At 39.6% G+C, this 23717-nt stretch overlaps 1 pseudogene; it reads left to right on the forward strand.

Moving 5' to 3' along the window:
- Positions 1 to 23428, forward strand: part of LOC114670114 (uncharacterized) — a 94949-nt pseudogene extending 71521 nt beyond the window's left edge.
- The last annotated feature ends 289 nt before the right edge of the window (positions 23429 to 23717 follow it).

Here is a 23717-nt window from a genome sequence, read left to right on the forward strand (position 1 = left end):
ACACATAATTGCCAGATTCACCAAAGTTGAAATGAAGGAAAAAATCTTAAGGGCAGCCAGAGAGAAAGGTCGGGTTACCCACAAAGGGAAGCCCATCAGACTAACAGCAGATCTCTCGGCAGAAACTCTACAAGCCAGAAGAGAGTGGGGGGCCAATATTCAACATTCTTAAAGAAAAGAATTTTAAACCCAGAATTTCATATCCAGCCAAACTAAGTTTCATAAGTGAAGGAGAAATAAAATCCTTTACAGATAAGCAAATGCTTAGAGATTTTGTCACCACTAGGCCTGCCTTACAAGAGACCCTGAAGGAAGCACTAAACATGGAAAGGAACAACCGGTACCAGCCATTGCAAAAACATGCCAAAATGTAAAGACCATCGAGGCTAGGAAGAAACTGCATCAACTAACGAGCAAAATAACCAGTTAATATCATAATGGCAGGATCAAGTTCACACATAACAATATTAACCTTAAATGTAAATGGACTAAATGCTCCAATTAAAAGACACAGACTGGCAAACTGGATAAAGAGTCAAGACCCATCAGTCTGCTGTATTCAGGAGACCCATCTCACACGCAGAGACATACATAGGCTCAAAATAAAGGGATGGAGGAAGATTTACCAAGCAAATGGAGAACAAAAAAAAAGCAGGGGTTGCAATACTAGTCTCTGATAAAACAGACTTTAAACCATCAAAGATCAAAAGAGACAAAGAAGGCCATTACATAATGGTAAAGGGATCAATTCAACAGGAAGAGCTAACTATCCTAAATATATATGCACCCAATACAGGAGCACCCAGATTCATCAAGCAAATCCTTAGAGACTTACAAAGAGACTTAGACTCCCATACAATAATAATGGGAGACTTCAACACTCCACTGTCAACGTTAGACAGATCAACGAGACAGAAAGTTAACAAGGATATCCAGGAATTGAACTCATCTCTGCAGCAAGCAGACCTAATAGACATCTATAGAACTCTCCACCCCAAATCAACAGAATATACAGTCTTCTCAGCACCACATCGTACTTACTCCAAAATCGACCATGTAATTGGAAGTAAAGCACTCCTCAGCAAATGTACAAGAACAGAAATTATAACAAACTGTCTCTCAGACCACAGTGCAATCAAACTAGAACTCAGGACTAAGAAACTCAATCAAAACCACTCAACTACATGGAAACTGAACAACCTGCTCCTGAATGACTACTGGGTACATAACGAAATGAAGGCAGAAATAAAGATGTTCTTTGAAACCGATGAGAACAAAGATACAACATACCAGAATCTCTGGGACACATTTAAAGCAGTGTGCAGAGGGAAATTTATAGCACTAAATGCCCACAAGAGAAAGCAGGAAAGATCTAAAATTGACACTCTAACATCGCAATTAAAAGAACTAGAGAAGCAAGAGCAAACACATTCGAAAGCTAGCAGAAGGCAGGAAATAACTAAGATCAGAGCAGAACTGAAGGAGATAGAGACACAAAAAACTCTGCAAAAAATCAATGAATCCAGGAGTTGGTTTTTTGAAAAGATCAACAAAATTGACAGACCACTAGCAAGACTAATAAAGAAGAAAAGAGAGAAGAATCAAATCGACGCAATTAAAAATGATAAAGGGGATATCACCACCAACCCCACAGAAATACAAAGTACCATCAGAGAATACTATAAACACCTCTACGCAAATAAACTGGAAAATCTAGAAGAAATGGATAATTTCCTGGACACTTACACTCTTCCAAGACTAAACCAGGAAGAAGTTGAATCCCTGAATAGACCAATAGCAGGCTCTGAAATTGAGGCAATAATTAATACCCTACCAACCAAAAAAAGTCCAGGACCAGATGGATTCACAGCTGAATTCTACCAGAGGTACAAGGAGGAGTTGGTACCATTCCTTCTGAAACTATTCCAATCAATAGGAAAAGAGGGAATCCTCCCTAACTCATTTTATGAGGCCAACATCATCCTGATACCAAAGCCTGGCAGAGACACAACAAAAAAAGAGAATTTTAGACCAATATCCCTGATGAACATCCATGCAAAAATCCTCAATAAAATACTGGCAAACCGGATTCAGCAACACATCAAAAAGCTTATCCACCATGATCAAGTGGGCTTCATCCCTGGGATGCAAGGCTGGTTCAACATTCGCAAATCAATAAACATAATCCAGCATATAAACAGAACCAAAGACAAGAACCACATGATTATCTCAATAGATGCAGAAAAGGCTTTTGACAAAATTCAACAGCCCTTCATGCTAAAAACGCTCAATAAATTCGGTATTGATGGAACGTACCTCAAAATAATAAGAGCTATTTATGACAAACCCACAGCCAATATCATCCTGAATGGGCACAAACTGGAAAAATTCTCTTTGCAAACTGGCACAAGACAGGGATGCCCTCTCTCACCACTCCTATTCAACATAGTGTTGGAAGTTCTGGCTAGGGCAATTAGGCAAGAGAAAGAAATCAAGGGTATTCAGTTAGGAGAAGAAGAAGTCAAATTGTCCCTGTTTGCAGATGTCATGATTGTATATTTAGAAAACCCCATTGTCTCAGCCCAAAATCTCCTTAAGCTGATAAGCAACTTCAGCAAAGTCTCAGGATACAAAATTAATGTGCAAAAATCACAAGCATTCTTATACACCAGTAACAGACAAACAGAGAGCCAAATCATGAATGAACTTCCATTCACAATTGCTTCAAAGAGAATAAAATACCTAGGAATCCAACTTACAAGGGATGTAAAGGACCTCTTCAACGAGAACTACAAATCACTGCTCAGTGAAATAAAAGAGGACACAAACAAATGGAAGAACATACCATGCTCATGGATAGGAAGAATCAATATAGTGAAAATGGCCATACTGCCCAAGGTAATTTATAGATTCAATGCCATCCCCATCAAGCTACCAATGAGTTTCTTCACAGAATTGGAAAAAACTGCTTTAAAGTTCATATGGAACCAAAAAAGAGCCTGCATCTCCAAGACAATCCTAAGTCAAAAGAACAAAGCTGGAGGCATCACGCTACCTGACTTCAAACTATACTACAAGGCTACAGTAACCAAAACAGCATGGTACTGGTACCAAAACAGAGATATAGACCAATGGAACAGAACAGAGTCCTCAGAAATAATACCACACATCTACAGCCATCTGATCTTTGACAAACCTGACAAAAACAAGAAATGGGGAAAGGATTCCCTATTTAATAAATGGTGCTGGGAAATTGGCTAGCCATAAGTAGAAAGCTGAAACTGGATCCTTTCCTTACTCCTTATACGAAAATTAATTCAAGATGGATTAGAGACTTAAATGTTAGACCTAATACCATAAAAATCCTAGAGGAAAACCTAGGTAGTACCATTCAGGACATAGGCATGGGCAAAGACTTCATGTCTAAAACACCAAAAGCAACGGCAGCAAAAGCCAAAATTGACAAATGGGATCTAATTAAACTAAAGAGCTTCTGCACAGCAAAAGAAACTACCATCAGAGTGAACAGGCAACCTACAGAATGGGAGAAAATTTTTGCAATCTACTCATCTGACAAAGGGCTAATATCCAGAACCTACAAAGAACTCAAACAAATTTACAAGAAAAAAACAAACAGCCCCATCCAAAAGTGGGCAAAGGATATGAACAGACATTTCTCAAAAGAAGACATTCATACAGCCAACAGACACATGAAAAAATGCTCATCATCACTGGCCATCAGAGAAATGCAAATCAAAACCACAATGAGATTCCATCTCATACCAGTTAGAGTGGCGATCATTAAAAAGTCAGGAAACAACAGGTGCTGGAAAGGATGTGGAGAAATAGGAACACTTTTACACTGTTGGTGGGATTGTAAACTAGTTCAACCATTATGGAAAACAGTATGGCGATTCCTCAAGGATCTAGAACTAGATGTACCATATGACCCAGCCATGCCATTACTGGGTATATACCCAAAGGATTATAAATTATGCTGCTATAAAGACACATGCACAAGTATGTTTATTGCAGCACTATTCACAACAGCAAAGACTTGGAATCAACCCAAATGTCCATCAGTGACAGATTGGATTAAGAAAATGTGGCACATATACACCATGGAATACTATGCAGCCATCAAAAAGGATGAGTTTGTGTCCTTTGTAGGGACATGGATGCAGCTGGAAGCCATCATTCTTAGCAAACTATCACAAGAACAGAAAACCAAACACCGCATGTTCTCACTCATAGGTGGGAACTGAACAATAAGATCACTTGGACTCAGGAAGGGGAACATCACACACCGGGGCCTATCATGGGGAGGGGGGCGGGGGGAGGGATTGCATTGGGAGTTATACCTGATGTAAATGACGAGTTGATGGGTGCAGCACACCAACATGTCACATGTATACATATGTAACAAACCTGCACCTTATGCACATGTACCCTAGAACTTAAAGTATAATAATAATAAATAAATTTAAAAACACACACACACACACACACACACACAAAATGCAATCCATCAGTTAAAGTATTTGCTTGTTTTGCATATGAATTTTCAATTGTTCTAGCACTGTTTGTTGAAAAGATTGTACTTTCTCCATTTAATAGTCTTTCACCCTTGTCAAAAGTCAATTGACCATAGATGTGTGAGTGTTTTTCTGTACATTCTATTCCAGGGCAGCAGCTTTTTGTGTGTGTGTGAAAGACCAGAAAATAAATATTTTAGGCTTTGTGGACCATATAATATTTGTTGTAATTACTTAATTATCTTTAGCACAAAAGCAGCCATAGACAATGCATAATTGAATAAGTGCAGCTGTGTTGCTAGGCTGAAATTGGCCCCAGGAGCTTTGATTTGCTCATCCCTGCTCTATTATATTCCATTTATTTATATGTCCACTCTTACCCTAATACCATGCTGTCTTGATTGATGTACTTTTGTAATAAGTCTTGCCATTTGGTGGAACAAATCCTCTAACTTTGTTATAATTTTTTTTTTTTGACTATTTGCCTTTCTACATAAATTTTACACATAGTTTGTTGATTTCTACAACAAATCCTGCTGAGATTTTAATTGGAACTGTGTTGAATCTGTAAATCAATTTAGAGACAATTGATATCTCAGCAAATTTGAGTTTGAATTCTTCCAACTGTGAGCATGGTATATCTCTCCTTTTTAGATTTTTAATCTGTATTGATTTCTTTCATTGGGGTTTTTATGGTTTTCAGCACATATAATTTGAACATATTTTGTTAGATTTATACCTCCTAGCATTTTTTTGTAATTTAAAGATTTTTATTTTCAATTTTTCATTGCTACCAGATTTGGATTTGCATATTGACCCTTTTTCATATGACCTGGTAAGTTTATATGATAGTTCTCTTAGCTTGTTTATAGATTTTTAAAAATGTTCTACATAATTATGTCATCTGAAAATTAAGTTTTAATTTTATTTATTCTATATTCATTTCATCAGTTTTTTATTGCACTGGCTAAGACCTTCAATATGTGGTTAATGGGAGCAGGAAGAGTGGACAGCTTTGTCTTCTTAATCTTAGGGAGAAAGAATTCAGTCTTCCACCATTAAGTATGTTGTTAGCGATAATTTCTTTTGTAGATTTTGTTCTTGAAGAAGTATTCTTCTATTTCCAGGTTTTTAATAGTTTTTATCATGGATAGATGCTAAACTTTTTCAAATATTTTTTCTGTATCTATGTGGAGGCTCACATGTTTTTCCTCCTTCATTATGTTGATAAGATGCATTATATTAATTTTTGAATTTTGAACTAGTCTTTCATTCCCTGAATAAGCGCTGCTTGGAATACTGTACTATCTTTTCTCATGTTGCTGTGTTTGACAAACTAGGTTTTTGTTGAGGATTTTTGTTGATTGTTTAAATCTCATTTCATTGTCCTGGTCAGATAGAAAGGCTTTCTTTCCCATCCTCCCTTCCAGTTATTTTGGGACCATGTGATTAATTCTGGCCAATTAGACAGAGGGATGAGCTCTCTTTCAAAGTTGAAGCATGAGTTTTCTTTCTCTCTTTCATCTTCTGCCTGAGTGATTATGCTGATAATGTGAAGCCTGAAGATGGAAACAGACTCAATTCTTGAGTCAGTACTCAGCAGAGAGCTTCCCTGGAGAATCCTCGGACCTGCAACATGTTTAGGGGTGAATGGATAAGATATATTGTTTATTAAGTCAATGAGATGTTGGGATTAATTTGTTAACACGGATTAGTTAAATTAGTTAAATTATACTAACCCATTAAGTAAAGATATAGAATTTCAGCAGGTTGTATGAGAAAATAAAATAGCATGAAGATGATTGTTACTTGAAATTAAGTAACTCAGTTTAAAGCTACATATTTGTTATTCAGAATTGGGGCCAAATTCAAACTAAAATTAAATGTTTGAAGGAAAAAAATCCTAAGGAATCACTACCTTCCAAGACTTAGTCAAGAATAAAAATGAGTATTCAGTCATTTTAGACTGAATTTGTTTTCTACAATAACAACTCCTAGAGCAGTTGTTTCCTTTCCAAGTCATAGGAATACAGAATTAAAATTTCCAGCATGAGTATTCAGTAGAGAGGTTTGGCTAGCTAACTCTTGCCCGATCTAAAAACAATCAGTGAGCACCTCTGATATCAGGCAAGGCCAGATGAGCAAAATGAAATCTCTCAAACATTTTACCTATGAGTCAGTTACTGATCACACTTTAACAGCTAGAAGGAACAATAGGCAGTTTCACTGTAATGGCTTTATCTCTCTGCCCTAAGTGTTTTTTTTTTTTTTTTTTTACTTAAACCAATCACATTTAGTCACTGAATGCTTTATAAAAATAGCAGATAGATCACTAAGTTGAACAGTGTATGTATCTTACTAAACTCCTAAAGACTAAATTCAGTTGTTATCTATCTAGAGTTTTTTTTAATAACCACTAAAGCATTAAGATAAGGACAGTTTTTGACAGTGATATTCGTTTTATTTCATCTTTCAGTAGATGGGGTTCTACATGTAATCAGATTGGTACTTGGGGCCTAACAATTAATGGAAATTTTCAAATGGAGTTGGAGGTTGCCATGTAGGACTTCCTCCAACAGTAGTTCCATTTGGGCATGGAGAATATGTAAGTATTTGCAGGAATGGTCCGGGCACGGTGCTTCACACCTATAATCCCAGCACTTAGGGAGGCCAAGGGGGCAGATCACCTGAGTTTGGGAGTTCGAGACCAGCCTGACCAACGTGCAGAAACCCTGTCTGTAGTAAAAACACAGACACACACACAAATTAACTGGGCATGATAGCACATGCCTGTAATCCCAGCTACTCAGTAGGCTGAGGAGGAGAATCGCTTGAACCCAGGAGGCAGAGACTGCAGTGAGTTGAGATCATGCTATTGCACTCCAGCCTAGTCAACAAGAGTGAAACTCCATCTCAAAAAAAAAAAAAAAGTATTTGCAGGAATGTACCGTGCAGTTTCTAAAGTAATCAATGTCACAATCACTGTTCTTAGCTGCATGCACCATTTTGGAATGCATAAGCAGATGTTGAACTTGTATTGCTTCAAGGCTGTAAATGTGAGTAGCAGGAGTCAAGCTCAGTCCCCAGAAAGAGTGGGCCTGTGATTACCCCCATACATTTTCCAGATGTTTCCCAGTGCCTGTCGTCATCACCTGATCCTGCCAGTTTATATTTCTCTTTACTATTTTTTAGTTTATTTTAATTAGAAAAACTGTCACCTCCAGTTTACACATTTATAAATTCTCTTCAAATTATTATTTTTATAAAACAGTGTCTAAAATGCAAAGTTATGCAAAGTCTAAAGGGCTAGTGAGAATTAGACTGCAGAGGAGTATGCCTTCTCTCCCCTTCCCTCCCTTTGCATGCAGGGGAAAATTTCACAAAATCCTGTGTATTTGAGATTGTTATGCATATCAGAAAGGAGCATGGATTTAAGTCCATTGTAAAATTCTTTTCTAGAATTCCTAAGATTAAAAGGGAGAGATCAGGTTCTGTCAGGCTTTTGTTAGTGCTTATCCCCTAGTCTTTGCATTTTGTCCTTCTTCTCCCCCTCTCCTTTCTTCTACTTTTCCCAGTGAATCCAAATTTGGATTCAATGAATTTGTCAGCCTCATAAAATACTGAGATGTGATTGTATTCGTTTATTTTCACACTGCTATAAAGACATACCTGAGACTGGGTAATTTATAAAGAAAAGAGGTTTAATTGGCTCACAGTTCCATAGGGCTGGGGAGGCCCCAGGAAACTTACAACCATGGTAGAAGGGGAAGCAAACATGTCCTTCTTCACAAGCCAGCAGGAGAGAGAAGTGCAGAGTGAAGGGGGGAAAGTCTCTTATAAAACCATCAGATCTTGTGAGTATTCACTCTCTATCACAAGAACAGCATGGGGAAATTGCCCCCATGATCCTATCACCTCCCATGAGGTCATTTCCCCAATTAATGGGGATTACAATTCAGATTATAATTCAAGATGAGAGCCAGACCATATCAGTGATTAAAGGCAAGTTAATCCTATGGGATTCTGCAATCTTCAAAAAAGAGTTTGTTAATCCCAATAAATAGTGGCCTTTCAAGAAAGGTATTTTTAATGAAATATACTTTCTGATGCTTGCATTCACTACAACATCCCAGCCTCCACTACCATTGGGAATAATAAACATATATATGTGTGTGTATATATATACACACACACACGTAACTATATAGATTTCAGAGAGAAGCTTGCCACTTCTCAAAATGTGTTAACATAGAACACACTAAGAACTGATGAATGGGTTAAACTGGTTAAATTCATCTTTAGCTTATGAATTTCTTCCTTTTTTCTTTTTGCCATTAGTCAAGATGGGAGTCTTAATTTTTGTTTCAGCAAATGTACACCATTGCTACACAGAAAAACAATTGTTGCTGTATTGACATGCAACAATATGAATAGAAGTGTTAATAAGTTAATTCATGATCATGTTTTTATATCTAAATATAAAGGAAAATGTTTTAAAATAGGAAAATAAAAATATAAATATATGTAAATATAGAGCTACATTTATTATATTTTTATAATCTATAATATTCCTTAATGTAAAAATAAACTGTGAACCTATTCAGTTTAGAAAATAAAGTCTTTATATTTGAGCCTAAAAAGCTGTGTTTTCATTTCCAAATTGAGGCACTTTACAAGTAGGTGTCAAAGCACACCATTTTCTTTTAATTATGTAGTAAATTATGCACCATGAAAACTTCCCAGGAGATTATTGAGAAAGGATGTTCTTGGCACAGAGACAGCCATACGAAAAATTGATTGGGGTCTTCAGCATGGCAGAAAAGAAGCATGAGAAATGGAAAAGAAATATTATAAGAGGACAGATAATTATGATAACTGGGTGTCTTGCCTAAGTGATTATTACAGTCAGTATTAGAAACTTGTCACCTATTGGTTGACTAATTTGTAGAGATCTCCAGGGAGACACTAGAATATATCGAGTTCTGGGACCCAGCTACCTGGTACATATAGTTGTTCTGCTACTTTCTGCCTATGTGGCCACGGGCAGCCTCTTTAATCTCTTTGTGCATCAATTCCCTCATCTGTAAAATGGGAATAATAATCATGCCTTCTATATGGACTTGTGATGAGAATTAAGTGAGTTCAAGTAAAACACTATAAAAAGTTCCTGGAATACAGTGAACATCCATATGTCTGCTGTTAAGAATATTATTTGTTGTAAAGGCCAGGGACCGGTACCAGTCTGTGGTTTGTTAGGAACCAGGTGGCACAGCAGGAGGTGAGCAGCAGGCCATGGAGCAACGCTTCATCTGTTATTTACAGCCACTTCCCATCACTCATATTACTGTCTAAGCTCCACCTCCTGTCAGATCAGCAGTGGCGTTGAATTATCATAAAAGCACCAATCTTATTGTGAACTGTGTGTGTGAGGGATCTAGGATCTAGGTTGCATGCTCCTTAGAATCTAATGCCTGATGATCTGTCACTGTCTCCCATCACCCTCAGATGGGACCATCTAGTTACTGGAAAACAAGCTCAGGACTCCCACTAATTCTAAAATACGATGAGTTGTATAATTATTTAATTATATATTATTACAATGTAATAATAATAGAAATAAAGTGCACAATAAATGTAATGTTCTTGAATCATCCTGAAATCACACCCTCCAACTCCTGGATGGAGAAATTGTCTTCCATAAAATCAGTCCCTGATGCCAAAAAGATTGGGGGCTGCTGTTGTAAACCATTGAGTAGAGTGTTAGAGAAATCTTTGCCATAGTGTGATCATTCAGTTTTGACCTCTACAAACCAATGCATCCACAGGAGAAATTCATCATCAGATTTCAAAACAGACACTTATTTTGTTACAGCCAAATTCCTTAAACATAGTACTGAGTAAAAGATGTAATCAAAACGAGAAGTTCATGTGGATTGAGAAAGTCTTTTGTCATAATCTCCTTGGCTATTGGTTTTATCCTATTTAGTATTTAGTTTAACACCACATTTAAAATATGAAAATATAGAGAGTCAATTTTTAATATCAGCAATCTTATTGGATCCTTTCATAATGATAATATGTTGACAGTGCTTGGTTTAGCGCCCTCTTTCATTAAAATTGCGGTTGATCTCCTCAGATTCCTTAAGGAAATCCTGACTAGCAAGACTGCCTCACAGAACAATGTGTGTAGTTGGTAAAGTTGAGAATAAGCATCTTGCCACCTCTTATTTCAGTCATACATACAAATGCAAAAGTCATATTTCAACGTGCTCTTCCTGCTCTACGCCCTCATTATTGGGGCTTCATTTTGCTATGTTTATAGAAATGTTTTTATATGCTTCGTTTAGTAAATGACATCAAATTCTGGAAATATTAGGATTGTGAAGTTTATTACTTGAAGCTCTCTCTGTGCTGCAAAATCCACTGTACCTTGATACCTAATGATTTGCAAAACATCATGCTTGTTCATAGTTATGTGCCCACTGCAAAATCCTAAAATTAGCAGCAATATGTTGTTTAAATGTGTCTTTGGAAGAAGGACAACCTGGAACTGTTGAAGTCACTTTATACACATGGCTTTTGAGAAGATGAAAGTGCACACTGGGGCCAGGCGCGGTGGCTCAGGCCTGTAATCCCAGCACTTTGGGAGGCCGAGGTGGGCGAATCACTAGGTCAGGAGATTGAGACCATCCTGGTAACACGGTGAAACCCTGTCTCTACGAAAAATACAAAAAATTAGCCGGGCGTCGGTGGCGGGCATCTGTAGTCCCAGCTACCTGGGAGCCTGAGGTGGGAGAATGGCCTGAGCCTGGGAGGCGGAGCTTGCAGTGAGTCGAGATCGCGCCACTGCACTCCAGCCTGAGCGACAGAGGGAGACTCCGTCTCAAAAAAAAAAATAAGAAAGAAAGAAAAAAAGAAAATGGAAGATGATAAACATATGCCTTAAATATTTATAACTGAATTATATATTCACAAATGAAAATAGCTTCTTTTGTTGAAATAATAAGAGGGCAAATGTAATTCTAGTGGACTCAAAGAATTTAAATGCTGCCTAAGTATCTGGCATAGTACACAGGAGTGACTTTGAGATAAATATTATATTTAATATCCACTTTTAATAATCTTAATTCAATAAATTGAGCAACACAAAACTCAGGAATTGTTTTTCCTATTTAAAAGAATGTGCTTAAATAGCATTCGCTGACAGATAGCTACTTCAGTAGATAAAATGTCCTTTTAATATAATGCCAGACTCTTCACGCCCCACCCCCAATCAAGTCTCCATGATCCTGTGCAGTAGCTCACCATCCTCACTTGCTTTGGGCAAAAATGACTCATAGTTCAGGTGCTAAGGAAACTGTTCATTCTATTGCATATATGTACATGGAATTATTAATTAAGCCAAGTCTTTGTGCATGCATTGGAAACTTAATTAGCAGAGTGGATTTTTAAAACAAATTATTTCTTCAAATCACCTAGCCCATAATAGTATTTGTCCCTCTGGGCTACAATTTGAAGAATTTTAATCATAATCTCCTTTTCTCAGGCCTCTTTTCATTAAGCAAACTATTTATATGAAATACTTGGCAAGCCAGAACAAATCCCACATTATTCTTAGCAAATCAACAACAACAAAATCCCTTTAAATACGTAGTTAATGTGTCCCAACATTTGTAAATCCAAAGTTCGTGCCTGGGGTATATGTGTGTGTTTCCAAATTCAAAGGCCTAAACGTGATGTGCTTTTCAATGAAAAAATTTCGGGTCAGAAAGAAAGTAGGAAGAAACTAGAAACCATTGGAAGATGGGAAAATATCTTCAATTTCAAATTTCTCTTCCCTCTACAGTTTCTTTTTCATCTATGATGTGGTTGAAAGAACGTTGCCAGGAGAGCTTAGACAAAGAGATGTCCTCCTGTCTCAGGCACTCACTGGACGTGTCCTTGGTTACACAGAGGATGTTATCCAGGTCTGTATTGCCTCAGGTACACCATATTAAGAGTTTGAATAATACAATTTCTCAGTGTCTAGAATTCTATGAGTCTCAGATGCTCACTGCTTTCTGCATTGTGAACATGATTTTATCTATCAAAATAGCTTTATCTCAGATAATAATGCTTTATACAGATGAATAGAGGAGTAGTGTCTATAAAGAAACTGAATTGCTCACTTCTTCTCTGCTTCCTGCCTTTGTCTTATGACTTATAGGTTAAGAATGGTGTTTGGGCCATTGCCTCCTTATGCCTGGTTACCCTTTCCCTCCTGCACACATAGGAACCAGCCCTTCCTGCCCCCTGACACATAGGCTGAGTCAGTGAGAAACCTCCTCTTTCCCTGTCCCCTAAAAGGTCCTGTGTTGTGACAATAAAACCACAAGATTTTGAAGAAGGCTGCACCTCTGCAACCTCTGCATTGAACTGTATGAAGCACAGTCACTGGTCACCAGGCCTACAGTGGGCTGACTCTACATGAAGATGCACATCTAGAGATTCATTTTCCTTGCCCCTGGGTCTGTGGAGTTATAAAGAAGGAAGTAATTAAGCATCTTGTTATTGAACGGTCAAGAGGGAAATGACACTGAGTGAGTAACCTTAAGCAAGTCATGAAGGTGCATGAGAAGGGTTTGCCATGGAGAAGAATGAGGGGTCCAGGCAGAAGGCTCCAAGACAATAAAGAGATGAGGAAGTAGGCCGAGCACAGTGGCTCATGCCTGTAATCCCAGCACTTTGGGAGGCCGAGGCGGGCAGATCACAAAGTCAGGAGATTGAGACCATCCTGGCTAACATAGTGAAACCCCGTCTCTACTAAAAATACGAAAACAAAATTAGCCGAGTGTGGTGGTGGGCACCTGTAGTCCCAGTTACTCAGGAGCCTGAGGTGGGAGAATGGCATGAACCCCAGAGATGGAGCTTGCAGTGAGCTGAGAAAGCGCCAAGGCACTCTAGCCTGGATGACAGAGCAAGACTCCGTCTCAAAAAAAAAAAAAAAAAGAGATGAAGTAATAAAAGGCAACTGAGTGACCTAGGAGGCCAGGGCTATGAAACACACTCTTCACCTGCTGCCACTACATCTTGTCTTATGATGTGAACCACCACATTCAAAAGTAACATATTATCTTCTTAATTTAGGTTCCTTTACTCAAAATGCTGTTTAAAATACCTTAGTTCATAAGTGCACAGGTTATTAAATATACATTGCTCTGACCTACACTACGGGTGAAGGTTGAAAATTAAGCCAATAACATAAATGGTTAGTACAGAAGTCACTGATTTAGAATAAGTTATGTTTTTAATCAATGTGCTTAAATTTTCATTGGGTTGGTTTCAGGGTCATTAGAACATTTTGAAGGTATATACAGTTGTCCGTTGGTATCCATGAGGGACTGGTTCCAGGACCCTCCTAAGATACCAACATTTGCAGTTGCTCAAGTCCCTGATATCAAATAGCATTGTATTTACATATAACCTATGCACATTCTCCTGTTACTTTAAATCACTTCTAGGTTACTTATAATGCCTAATGCAATGTTAATGCCATGTAAATGCACAGTTGTTCCATTGTATTATTTAGAAAATAATAATAAAAAAATCTGTCAGACACAATTTTAAAAAATATTTTTGATCCACAGTTGGTTGAATCCACAGAGGTACAACCTGCAGATACAGAGGACCAACTGTATATAGAACTAGAAACTCAGAATTTAAATTTTAGCTTTATTGTTGTTCAAAAACTAATTAATACCGTTAATATTGTTGGCCACCTTGGTGACACTGACCATTCCCTTGGCCATTTTGTTCTGCCTAACTACCTCAAAACAAGAGGTTACAAATGACCACCATTTCATTTCATCTCAATGTGTGTCAGGAATTCAGGCAGATCTCCCCTGGGTGATTCTTCCATTCTGGGTGGTATCACCTCAGTTCACTAAGTGGTAGTCAGCTAGTAGCTGGACTGGTGTGGAGGGGTAATGAGAGCTTCAGGTGCATGCTGATGCCTTAACAGAGGCATCTGGAAGCCTGGATTTTGCTGAGTCCCTTTAGGTAGTCCCAGGGCCTTGCAAGAGGGACAAAAGGGGCCAACATTTACAAGATTCTCAGGGCCCTGAAACTCAAAGGTAGAAAGGGTCAGTCTTCTTACAGCCCAGACCTGGAACAGTCATGGTGGCACTTCTTCCACACACAATTGGTCAAAGCTGTAACAGGCGAACATCAGAAATAGCCCCTGCCTCTTGATGGGAACAGTGATGGGAAAGAATCTGTGGTCAACTTTAATCTACCAAAGCCTGAGACCAAAGGGCCACACATAGAAATGAAAAGTAAAAGGTCAAATCAAACTTGGAAAGCCTGAATCCTGGGTTTAATTCTAACAATAACATATTACTAAAATAAACTAATCCTGCATTAAGTCAGCACTGAAATAAATGATCTCTGTATTCCACTCAAGAACTTGAACTGTCAGAACAAATGCGACATGAATATTTAATGCTTTGTTTTTAGAAATAACAAATGAATTCAATCTTTGAGTCCACTTGTCCTTCAATATTTATTTTACTATTCCTTTCTGCTTTTAGAAATAATTTATAAGAATTCTGTGTTTGATCATCTATTTCCATAAAAGAAGAAAGTATCAGTATCCAACATGTCCAAAGCTATGATAAATTCCGATGTCACATAAAAGACTAACATACTGAAGTACAGTAATGTCAAATGATACCAATCAAAAGAAATAAGGAGGAAAAAATCTAGAGGTGCCCGCAACATCAGAGACTCATATTAATTCATGAATTAATACAAAGGAATTTTCTTCACACCTGTGTCATATTTCTCTGCAGGTTCTAACTTTGTCACATGTTTTACTGAAGTTCAGAGGAGCTAATGCTCTATTAAAAACAATAAGGAAGGCTTGAATGTAGAAACAAAAAATAGGATATTTAATAAGATATTTACAGATATAACAAAATATATACATATCCACCCATATGACAAATAAATGAATTCAGTATCATCATCTTTCTATGTTTTATAATCAATTTTATTTTTGTTCAGGAAAGGTTAATTTCTTATTTTTATTCTATAATATATGATTGATGGCTAATTCTTTAAAAATATATTGCTTACATGTTTTATAAGAAGAGGAACTCTGGGACAATAAAGACTATATTTTCTGAGAAACAAAATGTAAAGGATGTTGAAATTCATGCTGTGGATACTAAATATTGTTGAATATTTGAAAAGTCCTCTTGGTTATTTTTTGCCTAAGTGAAAAGTCTGGATGATTGAATGGCCAATTTGATTAAAACTTCTCCATAAAATTTGATTTCACCTCCTCAGTAAAATGAACAGGTGAAACAATACAAAATAAACATGGCTGCATAAGCAAGCACTTACTTAGTTACAGCTTATTTTCAAATGCATTCTTTAAATGTGAATATATGGTATCTCACATCAATACATATAAATATTATATCTTCAAACTAAGCACCATCCTTAGGTTGCAGTGAAAAACACTATGATTCTATAAATAGGTGCTTACATGTATGGTACTTTTTGATGGAATGTATTTATTTAATAAAATCTCATTAATTTTTTGTATTACATTTTTAAATGCTTATATATAAATTTATATTTTTATTTTTTCAGTGTGAACAAAAAAATTTTAATACTGATTTCTGTTGCTTTAGACTTTCAGTCTTTTCAACATAAGAAAATAGCTGCACACTTTTTTAAATTTTCTTACTATTTTTTGAGATGGAATCTCACTCTGTCACTCAGGCTGGAGTGCAGTGGGGCGATCTCAACTCACTGCAAGCTCAGCCTCCCAGGGTCACACCATTCTCCCGCCTCAGCCTCCTGAGTGGCTGGGACTACAGGCACCCGCCATCATGCCCGGCTAATTTTTTTTTGTAGTTTTAGTAGAGAGAGGGTTTCACTGTGTTAGCCAGGATGGTCTTGATCTCCTGACTTTGTGATCCGCTTGCCTTGGCCTCCGGGATTACAGGCGCAAGCCACTGTGCTCAGCCAAACATTTTAAGACTGTGTTTTATTTTAAAAAATAGTTAAATACATAATTTAAAAAAAATTAAACACAATCCTAAAAATGTTGGCTGGGCACGGTGGCTCATGTATCTAATCCCAGCACTTTGGGAGGCCAAGGCAGGTGAATCACGAGGTGAGGAGTTCAAGACCTGCCTGGCCAATATGGTGACATCTGTCTCTAGTAAAAATACAAAAATTAGTCAGATGGGGTGGCACACACCTGTATTCACAGCTGCTTGAGAGGCTGAGGTAGAAGAATTGCTTGAACCCGGGAGGTGGAAGTTGCAGTGAGCCGAGATTGTGCCACTGCACTCCAGCCTGGATTACAGAGCGAGACTCTGTCTCCAAAAAAAAAAAGAAAGAAAAAAAAAGTTCATGATGTTTGGTTTTGGTGGTTCTAGTAATAAGCCCTGTCTTATTTTTTCACATAGAATAAATTATGTTTTTATGCAGGATTGCATTAAATCCAGTAGTTCTTAAACAATGTTACTAAATAACCATGTAACTCCCAAATGCAGCAAGGGCAAACAATCTTCATGGTGCCCTTTCACCTCATGGAAGTCGAAGCTGTTCCTTTTGGATATTTTCCCACTTTGATGTGAAGTACATTGTTGGGGTTTCATTACGTGGCTTTTTAAAAGAAAAAAAATGGTTTTGATTTCTTTCACAGTTCATAGTTCTCAGATGAGACTTTTTTTGTTTTTTTTGTAAATCATATAGTTTGGTGATGTTTTGAAAAACAAAATGCTCCTCAGTAGATAAGCAATCTGTCAATGTAACTGTAATAAATAAGCACCTACAGGCTGGGTATGGTGGCTCACACCTGTAATCCCAGCACTTTGGGAGAGTTTTGGCCACGTGTGGAGAACCAAGGAACATAATGAATCTGCTTGGTTGCTCCTAAGTTCAGTGGACAAAGTGATGAAATAAAATGATGAACTCAGGGATTCTATCTCCTGACTTCAGAAGCAGATACTAAGGCTCAAATCTGGTAAGATTGCCCTGAGTGAGAGTCTTATCTCCTGTAGAGAAAGAGTTGAAATTGTGCAAAAACAGACACAAGCTCTTATCATGCAAGTGGCTAACCTGCAATGAAAGGTGCATGCCCATCCTCACCAGGTGTCTACTGTTAAAGTGAGGGCATTGATTGGAATACAGTGGGACCCTGCAACTTAGAATGAGAACGTGTGGGAGGACCCTGATGAAGCTGGGGAGACTGAGTTTGTAAACTCTGATGAAACCTTCTTGCCAGAAGAAACAGCTTCCCCATCCCCAGTAGTGGCAACATCACCTACCTGACCCATGCCGCTATCGGCCTTTCCACTTGTCTTAGGAGATAAACCCTGTGCTGCCTGAGGCAACGGTGATGGCCTCCCCTGAGGCATTTGCCAGGCAAGATAATAGATTCTTCTCAGGAGCCACTCTCAACACCCATGTTTGTGTCTAGACCTATAACTAGACTAAAGTCCTGGTGGATCTGTAGAGGTAAGGTTGAGAGTGTGACCCATGAGGAGGTGCTCTACACTCAAAAAGAACTGCTTGAGTTTTCTAATTTATATAAACAGAAATCTAAAGAACAAGCATGGGAATGCATATTAAGGGTGTGGAATAATGGTGGAAGGAACATAGAGTTGGATCAGCCTGAATGTATTGATTTGGGCCCACTAAGTAAGGACTCTGCATTTAATATTGCAGCTCAGGGAGTTAAAAAATATTCTAATAGTTTATTTTTGGTTAGCTAAAATATGGATTAAAAGATGGCCCACTATGAGCAAGTTGGATATGCCTTATCTCCCTTAGTTTAATGTAGAGGAAGGGATCCCAAAGTCTTAGGGAGATTGGGATGGTGGGGTAGATTAGTAACTTTAGACCTACTTATCTCAGATGGGAGGGTCCAGAAGATATATCCATGACCATTGCCCTGCAAAATAGATTTGTGAGGGCAGCATCTGCCTCTTCAAAGAGTCCAGTAATTGCTTTTCTCTGTATGTCAGATCTAACAGTGGGAACCACAGTCACTCAACTACATAAATTAAGTACAGTGGGAGTAATTGGATCCCGAGGTGTCAGGGGCCAAGTGGCAGCACTCAACAGTCAAAGGTAAGGTGGGCATAGCTACCATAAAGGACAGCAGAGGCAAAGCAACAATCAGAATAGTCTGACTCGTGTAGAGCTTTGGCATTAGCTAATTAATCACAGTGTTCCTAGTAGTGAAATGGACAGGAAGCCTACTGCATTCCTACTTAATTTATACAAGCAGAAAACTTCTAGGTTGAATGGACAAAATACTAATTTGAATTACAAAAACAGAGAATCATAGCCCCTCAATCAATTTCTAGACTTCAGCCTGTTTACAGACCCAGAACTCCTTGAATGAAGGGGAGGCCAGGTCCCCTTGAGGAAGCACCCACTACACTACCAACAATTTATGCAGTGAATCTTTCTCCCATCCTTCCCCAAGGAGACCTCTGACCTTTCACCAAAATGTCTGTGGGGTCTACTGGACATTGACTCTGAGCTGACATTAATTCCAGTGGACCCAAAAATGTCAGTGTGGTCCTCCAGTTAACATAGGGGCTTGTGGAGGTCAGGTAATTAATGGAGTTTTAGCACAGGTCCAACTTACAGTGGGTCCAGTGGGTCCCCAGACTCATCCTGTGGTCATTTCCCCAGTGCCAGAATACAAATTTAGCAGACAAACTTAGCAGCTGGCAGAACACCCACAATGGCTCCCTGATTGTTAGGGCTGTAGATCATCAGAGTGGTGGGAGAAGTTATAGGGAAGGGAGCAGGCCTTCTGAAAGGTTGGAAGGCTCTGCATAGCTTCGGGGGAGAATAAGTTAAAAGCAGCTATTCTCTTACCCTGAGGCAGAGGGTGAGGAATAGGTACAAGGAAGTATAGGGGAATTCATCATAAACAGGCTTATTTACCTACGTTAACCAGGAACTAACCTTTGATCATCCACTGAGAGACTGCTCCCTGAATGGGGGAACAATAATGTTAATTACTCACAGATTGTGTTGGCTCCAGGCTTTGGGACAGAGTCTCGCTCTGACCCCCAGGCTGGAGTGGAGTGACATGATCTTGGCTCACTGCAAGCTCCACCTCCCGGGTTCACACCATTCTCCTGCCTCAGCCTCCCAAGTAGCTGGGACTACAGGCGCCCACCGCCACGCCTGGCTAATTTTTTTGTATTTTCAGTAGAGACGGGGTTTCACCATATTAGCCAGGATGGTCTCGGTCTCCTGACCTAGTGATCCACCTGCCTCGGCCTCCCCAAAATGCTGGGATTACAGGCATGAGCCAGCGGGTCCAGCCAAGACTGCTCTTTCTTTGGCCCTGAGTGCTGGGCAGTCCCCTAGCTGCTCTTACACTGCATACTTGTGTCTGATTACTTTCATCCATTGCTCGACCAGGGTCTGTGGGACAGACCCGGCATAGGGTGAGGGTTATTATGGTAAGAAAGGCCAAATGGAAGCCATTAGAGCTCACTCTACCTAGAAAAATAGTAAATCAAAAACAGTGTCAAATCCCTGGAGGGATTGCAGAGATTAGTGCCACCATCAGGGACTTGAAAAATGCAGGGGTAGGGATTCTCGCCATATCTCCATTCAGCTCTCCCATTTGGCCCATGCAGAAGACAGATGGACTTTGAAGAATAACAGTGGATTATCATAAGCTTAACCAAGTGGTGATGTCAATTTCAGCTGCTGTACCAGATGTGGTTTCATTGCTTGAGATAATTAACACATCTCCTGGTACCTGGTATGCAGCCACTGACTTGGCAAATACCTTTTTCTCCATTCTTGTCCATAAGGTCCACCAGAAGCAATTTGCCTACAGCTGGTAAGGCCAGCAATATACCTTTACTCTCCTACCTCAGGAGTATATCAACTCTCCCGCTTTGTGTCATAATCTTATTCAGAGAGACTTTGGTCACCTTTTGCTTCCACAAGATTTCACACTGGCCCATTACATTGATGACATTATGCTGATTCATCCAGTGAGCAAGAAGTAGCAAACACACTGGACTTATTGGTGAGACATTTGCATGCCAGAGTATGGGAAATAAATCTGACTAAAATTCAGGGAACTTCCACCTCAGTAAAATTTCTAGGGGTTCAGTGGTGTGGGGCCTGTAGAGATATTCCTTCTAAGGTGAAAGCTAAGTTGCTGCATTTGACCCATCCTACAATGAAGAAAGAGGCACAATGTCTAGTGGGCCTATTTGAATTTTGGATGCAATACATTCCTCACTTGGGTGTGTTACTCAAGTCCATTTATTGAGTGACCCGAAAGGCTGCTAGTTTTGTGTGGGGTCCACAACAGAAGGCTCTGCAACAGGTCCAGGCTGCTGTGCAAACAGTTCTGCCACTTGGGCCGTATGACCCAGCAGATCCAATGGTGCTTGAGGTGAGTGGCAGATAGGGATGCTGTTTGGAGCCTTTGGCAGGCCCCCATAGGTGAATCACCATAGAGGCCTCTACGATTTGGAGCAAGGCCCTGCTATCTTCTGCAGATAACTTCTCTCCTTTTGAGAGACAGCTCTTGGCCTGTTACTGGGCTTTAGGGAAAACTCAACATTTCACTGTGGGTCATTAAGTCACCATGCAACCTGAACTGGGTGCTTTCTGACCCATCTAGCTACAAAATGGATCATGCACAGCAGCGTTTCATCATCAAATGGAAGTGGTATATATGTGATTGGGCTTGAGCAGGTCCTGAAGGCAGAAGTAAGTTTCATGAAGGGGCTCAAATGGCCATGGTCTCCACTCCTGTCACCCTGCCTTCTCTCTCCCAGCCTGATGGCCTCATACAAAGTTCACTATGATCAGTTGATAGAGGAAGAGAAGATCAGGGCCTGGTTCAAGAATGGTTCTGCACAACATGCAGGCACCACCCAAAAGTATACAGCTACAGGACTACAGCCACTTTATAGGACATACATCCCTGAAGGACAGCAGTGAAGGGAAATCTCCCCAGTGGGCAGAACTTTGAAGAGTGCACCTGGTTGTGCACTTTGCATGGAAGGAAAAATGGCCAGATGTGCGATTATATACTGATTCATGGGTTGTAGCCAATGATTTGGATGGATGGTCAGGGACTTGGAAGAAGTATGATTGGAAAATTGATGACAAAGAAATTTGGGGAAGAGATATGTGGATGAACCTCTCTGAGTGGTCAAAAACTGTAAAGATATCTGTATCACATGTGAGTACTCGCCAGCGCATGACTTCAGCAGAGGAGGATTTTAATCAATTGGATAGGATGACTGGTTCTGTGGACACCACTCAGCCTCTTTCCTCATCCACCCCTGTCATCACCCAATGGGCCCATGAACAATGTGGCCATGATGGCAGGGAAGGAGGGGATGCATAGGCTCAGCAACATAGACTTCCATTTACCAGGGCTGACCTGGCTATGGCCACTGCTGAGTGACCAATTTGCCAGCAGCAGAGACCAACACTGAGCCTTTCCTCGGGTGATCGGCCAGCTACCTGGTGGCAGGTTGATTATACTGGACCTCTTCCATCATGGAATGGGCAGAGGTTTATCATCATTGGAATAGACACTTACTCCCGATATGGATTTGCCTATCCTGCATGCAATGCTTCTGTCAAGACTATCATCTGTGGACTCATAGAATGCCTTATCCATCATCACAGTATTCCACACAGCATTGCCTCTGACCAAAGCACTCACTTTATGGATAGAGAAGTGTGGCAGTGGGCTCATGCTAATGGAACTCACTGATCTAACCATGCTCCCCATCATCCTGAAACAGCTAGATTAATAGAATGGTGGAATGGCCTTTTTAAGTCACAATTACATCTCCAACTAGGTGACAGTACTTTGCAGGGCTGGGCAAACTTCTCCAGAAGGCTGTGTATGCTCTGAATCAGTGTCCAATATATGGTACTGTTTCTCCCATAGCTAGGATTCATGGGTTCAGAAATCAAGGGGTGGAAGAGGAAGCGGCACCAATCACCATCACTCCTAGTGATCCACTAGCAAAATTTTTGTTTCCTGTTCCTGCAACATTACGTTCTGCTAGCCTAGAGGTCTTAGTTCCAGAGGGAGGAAGGTGCTTCTAGGTTACGCTGCTACCAGGAGACACAACAACGATCCCATTAAGCTGGAAGTTAAGATTGCCACCTGAACACTTTGAGCTCCTCCTACCTTTAAGTCAACAGGCTAAGAAGGGAGTTACAGGCCTGGCATGATGATTCATGCCTGTGATCTCAGCACTTTGGGATGCCAAGGTGGGTGGATCACAAGGTCAGGAGATTGAGACCATCCTGGCTAACACAGTGAAACCCTGTCTCTACTAAAAATACAAAAAATTAGCCAGGTGTGCTGGCAGGCGCCTGTAGTCCCAGCTACTCAGGAGGCTGAGGCCAGAGAATGGCGTGAACCTGGGAGGCAGAGGTTGTGGTGAGCCGAGATCATGCCACTACACTCCAGGCTGGGCAACAGAGCGAGACTCTGTGACTCTGTCTCAAAAAAAAAAAAAGGAGTTAGAGTGTTGGCTGGGGTGATTGATCTGGACTATCCAGATGAAATCAGTTTACTACTCCACAACGGAGGTCAGGAAGAGTATGCATGGGATACAGGAGATCCATTAGGGCATCTCATAGTATACCCTGTGATTAAGGTCAATGGGAAACTACAACAGCCCAATCCAGACAGGAATACAAATGACCCAGACCCTTCAGGAATGAAGGTTTGTGTCACTCCACAAGGAAAAAATCCACGATCTGCTGAGATGCTTGCTGAGGGCAAAGGGAATACAGAATGGGTAATAGAAGAAGGTAGTCATCAATACCAGCTGTGATCACGTGACTAGCTGCAGAAATAAGGACAATACTTATCATGAGTATTTCCTCCTTCTTTTGTTAAAAACGTGTTTGTGAATGTATACACTTGTACTAAGAAAATATCTTCATTTTGTTTCCTTTCTCCTTTATCATGTGACATAAGATTTACTGACTTCACATCAGCATTTAATTATTGTTAACTTTATGTAATAGTATTAGGGTTGGGGATTGGTACGTTTTGGTTGTATGAAGGATAGTTGTGTTATGTTAGGTGTAATTATGACCTTATTGTTGTCTTTATTTGAAGATTATGTATGATCTCAGGAGATG

Source organism: Macaca mulatta, chromosome 9 (assembly GCF_049350105.2).
Source record: "Macaca mulatta isolate MMU2019108-1 chromosome 9, T2T-MMU8v2.0, whole genome shotgun sequence".
Lineage (NCBI taxonomy): Eukaryota > Metazoa > Chordata > Mammalia > Primates > Cercopithecidae > Macaca > Macaca mulatta.